The sequence below is a fragment of the Megalopta genalis genome, unplaced genomic scaffold (assembly GCF_051020955.1).
Source record: "Megalopta genalis isolate 19385.01 unplaced genomic scaffold, iyMegGena1_principal scaffold0132, whole genome shotgun sequence".
NCBI lineage: Eukaryota > Metazoa > Arthropoda > Insecta > Hymenoptera > Halictidae > Megalopta > Megalopta genalis.
The window spans coordinates 402,901-414,321 of record NW_027476201.1 but is presented as its reverse complement, the minus strand read 5'-3'; positions in this window follow the sequence as shown (position 1 = coordinate 414,321).

Genomic DNA, 11,421 nt, shown 5'->3' with positions numbered 1-11,421 from the left:
ACGTATATCACAAGTGTTTGAAACTTAATCATTCAGTTCGCATGGATTTGAAGCTAAGCCTTCTACTTCGCATTGATTTGAAGTTAAATCATGTGTTACGCTTGGATTTGAAGCTCACTCGTTTGTTTCGCCTGCATTTGAAGCTTAATCATGTATATCACAAGTATTTGAAGGTAATCCATTTGTTTTGAAGCTAAATCACGTGTTTCACATGGATTTGAAGCTAAGCCTTCTACTTCGCATTGATTTGAAACTTAATCATGTGTTTCGCTTGGATTTGAAGATAATTCGATTGTTTCGCATGCAGTTGGAGCTAAATCATGTATTTCACAAGTATTTGAAGCTAAACTTTTCGTTACTCATGTATTTGAAGCTAAGCCTTCCACCTCGCATTGATTTGAAGCTAAATCATGTGTTTCGCATGAATATTAAGCTAAGCCATGTGTTTCGCATGAATTTGAAGCTAAATCTTGCGTTTCAAATGGATTTGATGCTAATCCTTCTACTTCGCATTGATTTGAAGCTAAATCATGTGTTTCGCATGGATTTGAAACTAACTCGTGTGTTTCGCCAGCATTTGAATCTATATCACTTATATCGCAAGTATCTGAAGCTAAATCCTTTGTTCCGCATGGATTTGAAGATAAGCCATCCACTTCGCATTGATTTGAAGCGAAATCATGTGTTTCGCATGGATTTAAATATATCTCGTTCGTTCGTCTGCATTTGAAGTTATTTCATTTATATCGCAAGTATTTGAATCTAAATCATGTGTTTCGCATGAATTTGAAGCTAACTGTTTGTTCCGCCTGCATTTGAATCTATATGACTTATATCGCAAGTATTTGAAGCTAAATCATTCGTTTTGCATGAATTTGAAGCTAAACCTTCTACATCACATTGATTTGAAGCAAACTCATGTGTTTCGCTTGGATTTGAAGCTAACTCGTATGTTTCGCATGGAGTTGAAGGTAAAACATGTATAAAACAAATATTTCAAGCTAAACTATTCTTTTCGCATGGATTTGAAGCTAAGCCTTCTACTTCGAATTGATTTGAAGCTAAATCATGTGTTTCGCTCGGATTTGAAGCTGAGCCTTCTACTTCGCATGATTTGAAGCTAGATCAAATGTTCCGCATGGATTTGAAGCTAACTCGTTTGTTTCGCATGGATTTGAAGCTAACTCGTATGTTTCGCATGGAGTTGAAGGTAAAACATGTATAAAACAAATATTTCAAGCTAAACTATTCTTTTCGCATGGATTTGAAGCTAAGCCTTCTACTTCGAATTGATTTGAAGCTAAATCATGTGTTTCGCTCGGATTTGAAGCTGAGCCTTCTACTTCGCATGATTTGAAGCTAGATCAAATGTTCCGCATGGATTTGAAGCTAACTCGTTTGTTTCGCATGGATTTGAAGCTAAGCCTTCAACTTCGCATTGATTTGAAGCTAAATCATGTGTTTCGTATGAATTTGAATCGAACTGTTTGATTCGCATGCATTTGAAGCTATATCACTTATATCGCATGTATTTGAAGCTAAATCATTTGTTTCGCATGGATTTGAAGGTAAACCTTTAACTTCGCATTGATTTGAAGCTAAATCATGTGTTTCGCATTAATTTGAAGATAACTCTTTCGTTCGTCTGCATTTGAAGTTATTTCATTTATATCGCAAGTTTTGAATCTAAATCATGTGTTTCGCATGAATTTGAAGCTAACTGTTTGTTCCGCCTGCATTTGAATCTATATCACTTATATCGCAAGCATTTGAAGCTAAATCATTGGTTTTGCTTGGATTTGAAGCTAAACCTTCTACATCACATTGATTTGAAGCAAAATCATGTGTTTCGCTTGGATTTGAAGCTAACTCGTATGTTTCGCATGGAGTTGAAGGTAAAACATGTATAAAACAAGTATTTCAAGCTAAACTATACTTTTCGCATGTATTTGAAGATAATCCTACTACTCCGCATGGATTTGAAGTTAACTCGTTTGTTTCGCATGCAGTTGAAGCTAAATCATGTTTATCACAAGTTTCAGAATCTAAACCATTTGTTTCGCTTGGATTTGAAGCTATGCCTTCTACGTCGAACTGATTTGAAGCTAAATCATGTGTTTCGCATGAATTTGAAGATAACTCGATCGTTCGTCTGCATTTGAAGTTATTTCATTCACTTGAATCTATATCACTTATATTCGCAAGTATTTGAAGCCAAATAATTCGTTTTGCATGGATTTGAAGCTAAGCCTTCTAATTCGCATTGATTTGAAGCTAAATCATGTGTTTCGCATGGATTTGAAGATAACTCGTCTGTTTCGCATGCAGTTGAAGCTAAATTACTTATATTCGCAAGCACTGATGCCAAATCATTCGGTTCGCATGGATTTGAAGCTAAGCCTCCTCCTTCGCATTAATATGATGCTATATCATGTGTTTCGCTTGTATTTGTAGCTAACTCGTTTGTTTCTCATGCAGTTGAAGCTAAATCATGTTTATCACAAGTGTCTGTATCTAAACCATCTGTTTCGCATGAATATTAAGCTAAGCCATGTGTTTCGCATGAATTTGAAGCTAAATCATGCGTTTCGCATGGATTTGATGCTAATCCTTCTATTTCGCATTGATTTGAAGGTAAATCATGTGATTCGCATGGATTTGAAGATAACTCGATTGTTTGACATGCAGTTGAATCTATATCACTTATATTCGCAAGTATTTGAAGCAAATAATTCGTTTCGCATGGATTTGAAGCTAAGCCTTCTAATTCGCATTGATTTGAAGCTAAATCATGTGTTTCGCTTATATTTGAAGCTAACTCATATGTTTCGCATGCAGTTGAAGCTAAATCATGTATATCACAAGTATTTGAAGCTGAACCATTTGTTTCGCATGAATATTAAGCTAAAAAATGGGTCTCGCATGAATATTAAGCTAAACCATGTGTTTCGCTTGAATTTGAAGCTAAATCATATGTTTCGCATGGATTTGAAGCTAAGCCTTCTACTTCGCATTGATCTGAAGCTAAATCATGTGTTTCGCTTGGATTTGAAGCTAACTCGTTTGTTTCGCATGCAGTTGAAGCTAAATCATGTTTATCACAAATATTTGAAGCTAAAACATTTGATTCGCTTGGATTTGAAACTAAACCTTGTACTTCGCATTGATTTGAATCTAAATCATGTGTTCCGCATGGATTTGAATCTATCTCGTTTGTTACGCCTGTATTCGAAGCTATGTCAATTACTTTCGCTAGTATTTGAAGCTCAATCATTCGTTTCGTATGGATTTGAAGCTACGCCTTCCACTTCGCATTGATTTGAAGTTGAATTATGTGTTTCCCTTGGATTGGAAGCTAACTCGTTTGTTTCGTCTGCATTTGAAGCTAAATCATGTATATCACAAGTATTTTAATCTAAACCATTTGTTTCGCATTGATTTGAAGCTAAGCCTTATACGTCGAATTCATTTAAAGCTAAATCATGAGTTTCGCAAGGATTTGAAGCTAACTCGTTTTTTTCGCATGCAGTTGAAGCTGAATTATGTATATCATAAGTATTTGAAGCTTAACCATTTGTTGCTCATGTATTTGAAGCTTCTACTTCGCATTGATTTGAAGCTAAATCATGTGATTCGCGTGGATTTGAACCTCACTCGTTTGTTTCGCCTGCGTTTGAAGCTATATCGTTTATGTCGCAAGTATTTCAAACTAAATCGTTTGTTTCGCATGGATTTGAAGCTAACTCGTTTGCTTCGCTTCCAGCTGAAGCTAAATCATTTATATCGTAAATATTTGAAGCTAAATCATTTGTTTCGCATGGATTTGAAGCTAAACCTTCTACCTCGCATTGATTTCAATATAAGACATGTGTTTCGCATGGATTTGAAGCTAACTCGCTTGTTTCGCTTCCAGTAGAAGCTAAATCATTTATATCGTAAGTAGTAGAAGCAAAATCATTTGTTTCGAATGGATTCGAAGCTAAACCTTCCACTTCGCATTGATTTGAAGCTAAATCAGGTGTTTCGCATGCATTTGAAGCTATATCTTCTATTCCGCAGTGATTCGAAGAGAAATCATGGGTTTCGCATGGGTTTGAAGCTAACTCGCTTGTTTCGCTTCCAGTTGCAGCTAAATCATATATATCGCAAGTATTTGGAGCTAAATCATTTGTTTCGCATGGATTTGAAGCTAAACCTTCTACTTCGCATTGACTTGAAGCTAAATCTCTTGTTTCGCATGCTGTTGAAGCTAAATCATGTATGTCACAAGTATTTGAAGCTGAACCATTTGTTTCGCACGAATATCAGGCTAAACAATGTGTTTGGAATGAATTTGAAGCTAAATCATGTGTTTCGCATAGATTTGAAGCTAACTCGTTTGTTACGCATGCAGTTGAAGCTGAATCATGTATATCCCAAGTATTTGAAGCTCAACCATTTGATTCGCATGGATTTCAAAATAAGCCTTCTACTTCGCATTGATTTGAAGCGAAATCATGTGTTTCGCTTGGATTTCAAGCTAACTCGTTTTTTTCGCATGCAATTGAAGCTAAATAATGTATCAAACAAGTATTTGAAGCTAAACCATTTGTTTCGCATGGATTCGAAGATCAGCCATCTACCTCGTATTGATTTAAAGCTAAATCATGTGTTTCGCATGGATTTGAAGCTAACTCGTTTGTATCGCATGCAGTTGAAGCCAAATCATGTATATCACAATTATTTGAAGCTAAACCACTTGATTCGCATGGATTTCAAAATAAGCCTTCTACTTCGCATTGATTTTAATCTAAATCATCTGTTTCGCATGGATTTAAAGCTATCTCGTTTGTTTCGCATGCAGTTGAAGATAAATCATGTATATCACAGGTATTTCAAGCTAAACCATTTGATTCGCATGGATTTGATGCTATGCCATCTACTTCGCTTTTATTTGAAACTGAATCATGTGTTTCTCTTGAATTTGAAGCTAACTCGTTCGTTTCACATGCAGTTGAAGCTAAATCATGTATGTCACAAGTATTTGAAGCTGAACCATTTGTTTCGCACGAATATCAGGCTACACCATGTGTTTGGAATGAATTTGAAGCTAAATCATGTGTTTCGCATAGATTTGAAGCTAACTAAATTGTTACGCATGCAGTTGAAGCTGAATCATGTATATCCCAAGTATTTGAAGCTCAACCATTTGATTCGCATGGATTTGAAGATAAGCCTTCTACTTCGCATTGATAAGAAGCTAACTCATGTGTTTCGCATGGATTTGAAGCCAACTCGTTAGTTTTGCATGCTGTTTAAGCTAAATCATGTATATCACAAGTATTTGAAGCTAAACCAATTGTTTCGCAAGGATACGAAGTTCAGTCTTCTACTTCGCATTGATAAGAAGCAAAATCATGTGTTTCGCATGGATTTGAAGCTAACTCGTTCGTTTCGCTTGCATTTGAAGCTAAATCATGCACATCACAAGTATTTGAAGCTAAACCATTTGATTCGCATGGATTTCAAAATAAGCCTTCTACTTCGCATTGATTTTAATCTAAATCATCTGTTTCGAATGGATTTAAAGCTATCTCGTTTGTTTCGCATGCAGTTGAAGATAAATTATGTATATCACAAGTATTTGAAGCTAATCCATTTGTTTCGCGTGGATTCGAAGATCAGCCTTCTACTTCGCATTGATTTGAAGTTAAATCATATGTTTCGCATGGATTTGAAGATAACTCGCCTGTTTCGCATTCAGTTGAAGCTAAATTACTTATATTCGCAAGCACTGAAGCCAAATCATTCGGTTCGCATGGATTTGAAGCTAAGCCTCCTCCTTCGCATTAATATGATGCTATATCATGTGTTTCGCTTGTATTTGTAGCTAACTCGTTTGTTTCTCATGCAATTGAAGCTAAATCATGTTTATCACAAGTGCCTGTATCTAAACCATCTGTTTCGCATGAATATTAAGCTAAGCCATGTGTTTCGCATGAATTTGAAGCTAAATCACGTGTTTCACATGGATTTGAAGCTAAGCCTTCTACTTCGCATTGATTTGAAACTTAATCATGTGTTTCGCTTGGATTTGAAGATAATTCGATTGTTTCGCATGCAGTTGGAGCTAAATCATGTATTTCACAAGTATTTGAAGCTAAACTTTTCGTTACTCATGTATTTGAAGCTAAGCCTTCCACCTCGCATTGATTTGAAGCTAAATCATGTGTTTCGCATGGATTTGAAGCTAACTCGTTTGTTTCGCATGCAGTTGAAGCTAAATCATGTTTATCACAAGTGTCTGTATCTAAACCATCTGTTTCGCATGAATATTAAGCTAAGCCATGTGTTTCGCATGAATTTGAAGCTAAATCTTGCGTTTCAAATGGATTTGATGCTAATCCTTCTACTTCGCATTGATTTGAAGCTAAATCATGTGTTTCGCATGGATTTGAAACTAACTCGTGTGTTTCGCCAGCATTTGAATCTATATCACTTATATCGCAAGTATCTGAAGCTAAATCCTTTGTTCCGCATGGATTTGAAGATAAGCCATCCACTTCGCATTGATTTGAAGCGAAATCATGTGTTTCGCATGGATTTAAATATATCTCGTTCGTTCGTCTGCATTTGAAGTTATTTCATTTATATCGCAAGTATTTGAATCTAAATCATGTGTTTCGCATGAATTTGAAGCTAACTGTTTGTTCCGCCTGCATTTGAATCTATATGACTTATATCGCAAGTATTTGAAGCTAAATCATTCGTTTTGCATGAATTTGAAGCTAAACCTTCTACATCACATTGATTTGAAGCAAACTCATGTGTTTCGCTTGGATTTGAAGCTAACTCGTATGTTTCGCATGGAGTTGAAGGTAAAACATGTATAAAACAAATATTTCAAGCTAAACTATTCTTTTCGCATGGATTTGAAGCTAAGCCTTCTACTTCGAATTGATTTGAAGCTCAATCATGTGTTTCGCTCGGATTTGAAGCTGAGCCTTCTACTTCGCATGATTTGAAGCTAGATCAAATGTTCCGCATGGATTTGAAGCTAACTCGTTTGTTTCGCATGGATTTGAAGCTAACTCGTATGTTTCGCATGGAGTTGAAGGTAAAACATGTATAAAACAAGTATTTCAAGCTAAACTATACTTTTCGCATGTATTTGAAGATAATCCTACTACTCCGCATGGATTTGAAGTTAACTCGTTTGTTTCGCATGCAGTTGAAGCTAAATCATGTTTATCACAAGTTTCAGAATCTAAACCATTTGTTTCGCTTGGATTTGAAGCTATGCCTTCTACGTCGAACTGATTTGAAGCTAAATCATGTGTTTCGCATGAATTTGAAGATAACTCGTCTGTTTCGCATGCAGTTGAAGCTAAATTACTTATATTCGCAAGCACTGATGCCAAATCATTCGGTTCGCATGGATTTGAAGCTAAGCCTCCTCCTTCGCATTAATATGATGCTATATCATGTGTTTCGCTTGTATTTGTAGCTAACTCGTTTGTTTCTCATGCAGTTGAAGCTAAATCATGTTTATCACAAGTGTCTGTATCTAAACCATCTTTTTCGCATGAATATTAAGCTAAGCCATGTGTTTCGCATGAATTTGAAGCTAAATCATGCGTTTCGCATGGATTTGATGCTAATCCTTCTATTTCGCATTGATTTGAAGGTAAATCATGTGATTCGCATGGATTTGAAGATAACTCGATTGTTTGACATGCAGTTGAATCTATATCACTTATATTCGCAAGTATTTGAAGCAAATAATTCGTTTCGCATGGATTTGAAGCTAAGCCTTCTAATTCGCATTGATTTGAAGCTAAATCATGTGTTTCGCTTATATTTGAAGCTAACTCATATGTTTCGCATGCAGTTGAAGCTAAATCATGTATATCACAAGTATTTGAAGCTGAACCATTTGTTTCGCATGAATATTAAGCTAAAAAATGGGTCTCGCATGAATATTAAGCTAAACCATGTGTTTCGCTTGAATTTGAAGCTAAATCATATGTTTCGCATGGATTTGAAGCTAAGCCTTCTACTTCGCATTGATCTGAAGCTAAATCATGTGTTTCGCTTGGATTTGAAGCTAACTCGTTTGTTTCGCATGCAGTTGAAGCTAAATCATGTATATCACAAATATTTGAAGCTAAAACATTTGATTCGCTTGGATTTGAAACTAAACCTTGTACTTCGCATTGATTTGAATCTAAATCATGTGTTCCGCATGGATTTGAATCTATCTCGTTTGTTACGCCTGTATTCGAAGCTATGTCAATTACTTTCGCTAGTATTTGAAGCTCAATCATTCGTTTCGTATGGATTTGAAGCTACGCCTTCCACTTCGCATTGATTTGAAGTTGAATTATGTGTTTCCCTTGGATTGGAAGCTAACTCGTTTGTTTCGTCTGCATTTGAAGCTAAATCATGTATATCACAAGTATTTTAATCTAAACCATTTGTTTCGCATTGATTTGAAGCTAAGCCTTATACGTCGAATTCATTTAAAGCTAAATCATGAGTTTCGCAAGGATTTGAAGCTAACTCGTTTTTTTCGCATGCAGTTGAAGCTGAATTATGTATATCATAAGTATTTGAAGCTTAACCATTTGTTGCTCATGTATTTGAAGCTTCTACTTCGCATTGATTTGAAGCTAAATCATGTGATTCGCGTGGATTTGAACCTCACTCGTTTGTTTCGCCTACGTTTGAAGCTATATCGTTTATGTCGCAAGTATTTCAAACTAAATCGTTTGTTTCGCATGGATTTGAAGCTAACTCGTTTGCTTCGCTTCCAGCTGAAGCTAAATCATTTATATCGTAAATATTTGAAGCTAAATCATTTGTTTCGCATGGATTTGAAGCTAAACCTTCTACCTCGCATTGATTTCAATATAAGACATGTGTTTCGCATGGATTTGAAGCTAACTCGCTTGTTTCGCTTCCAGTAGAAGCTAAATCATTTATATCGTAAGTAGTAGAAGCAAAATCATTTGTTTCGAATGGATTCGAAGCTAAACCTTCCACTTCGCATTGATTTGAAGCTAAATCAGGTGTTTCGCATGCATTTGAAGCTATATCTTCTATTCCGCAGTGATTCGAAGAGAAATCATGGGTTTCGCATGGGTTTGAAGCTAACTCGCTTGTTTCGCTTCCAGTTGCAGCTAAATCATATATATCGCAAGTATTTGGAGCTAAATCATTTGTTTCGCATGGATTTGAAGCTAAACCTTCTACTTCGCATTGACTTGAAGCTAAATCTCTTGTTTCGCATGCTGTTGAAGCTAAATCATGTATGTCACAAGTATTTGAAGCTGAACCATTTGTTTCGCATGAATATTAAGCTAAAAGATGGGTCTCGCATGAATATTAAGCTAAACCATGTGTTTCGCTTGAATTTGAAGCTAAATCATATGTTTCGCATGGATTTGAAGCTAAGCCTTCTACTTCGCATTGATCTGAAGCTAAATCATGTGTTTCGCTTGGATTTGAAGCTAACTCGTTTGTTTCGCATGCAGTTGAAGCTAAATCATGTATATCACAAATATTTGAAGCTAAAACATTTGATTCGCTTGGATTTGAAACTAAACCTTGTACTTCGCATTGATTTGAATCTAAATCATGTGTTCCGCATGGATTTGAATCTATCTCGTTTGTTACGCCTGTATTCGAAGCTATGTCAATTACTTTCGCTAGTATTTGAAGCTCAATGATTCGTTTCGTATGGATTTGAAGCTACGCCTTCCACTTCGCATTGATTTGAAGTTGAATTATGTGTTTCCCTTGGATTGGAAGCTAACTCGTTTGTTTCGCCTGCATTTGAAGCTAAATCATGTATATCACAAGTATTTTAATCTAAACCATTTGTTTCGCATTGATTCGAAGCTAAGCCTTATACGTCGAATTCATTTAAAGCTAAATCATGAGTTTCGCAAGGATTTGAAGCTAACTCGTTTGTTTCGCATGGAGTTGAAGCTAAGCCTTTAACGTCGCATTGATTTGAAGCTAAATCATGTGTTTCGCATGAATTTCAAGCTAACTGTTTGTTCCGCCTGCATTTGAAGCTATATCACTTATATCACAAGTATTTGAGGCTAAATCAATTGTTTCGCATGGATTTGAAGCTAACTCGTTTGTTTCGCATGCAGTTGGAGCTAAATCATGTATTTCACAAGTATTTGAAGCTAAACTTTTTGTTACTCATGTATTTGAAGCTAAGCCTTCCACCTCGCATTGATATGAAGCTAAATCATGTGTTTCGCATGGATTTGATTCTAACTCGTTTGTTTCGCATGCTGTTGAAGCTAAATCATTTATATCTCAAGCATTTGAAGCTAAACCATTTGTTTCGCATGCATTCGAAGATAAGCATTCCACTTCGGATTGAATTGAAGCTAAATCATGTGTTTCGCATGGATTTGAAGATAACTCGTTCGTTTGGTCTGCATTTGAAGCTATTTCATTTATATCGCAAGTATTTGAATCTAAATCATGTGTTTCGCATGAATTTGAAGCTAACTGTTTGTTTCGCCTGCATTTGAAGCTATATCACTTATATCGCAAGCATTTGAAGCTTAATCATTCGTTTTGCATGGATTTGAATCTAAACCTTCTACATCACATTGATTTGATGCAAAATCATGTGTTTCGCTTGGATTTGAAGCTAACTCGTATGTTTCGCATGGAGTTGAAGGTAAAACATGTATAAAACAAGTATTTCAAGCTAAACTATTCTTTTCGCATGGATTTGTAGCTAAGCCTTCTACGCCGCACTGATTTGAAGCTAAATCATGTGTTTCGCATTAATTTGAAGATAACTCGTTCCTTCGTCTGCATTTGAAGTTATTTCATTTATATCGCAAATATTTGAATCTAAATCATGTGTTTCGCTCGGATTTGAAGCTAAGCCTTCTATTTCGCATGATTTGAATCTAAATCATATGTTCCGCATGGATTTGAAGCTGACTCGTTTGTTTCGCATGGAGTTGAAGCTAAGCCTTTAACGTCGCATTGATTTGAAGCTAAATCATGTGTTTCGCATGAATTTGAAGCTAACTGTTTGTTCCGCCTGCATTTGAAGCTATATCACTTATATCACAAGTATTTGAGGCTAAATCAATTGTTTCGCATGGATTTGAAGCTGAGTCGTTTGTTTGGCATGGATTTGAAGCTAAGCCTTTAACTTCGCATTGATTTGAAGCTAAATCATGTGTTTCGCATGAACTTGAAGATAACTCGTTCGTTTGGTCTGCATTTGAAGCTATTTCAATTATATCGCAAGTATTTGAATCTAAATCCTGTGTTTCGCTCGGATTTGAAGATAAACCTTCTACTTCGCATGATTTGAAGCTAAATCATGTTTATCACTATTATCTGAATCTATACCATTTGTTTCGCTTGGATTTGAAGCTAAGCCTTCTACGT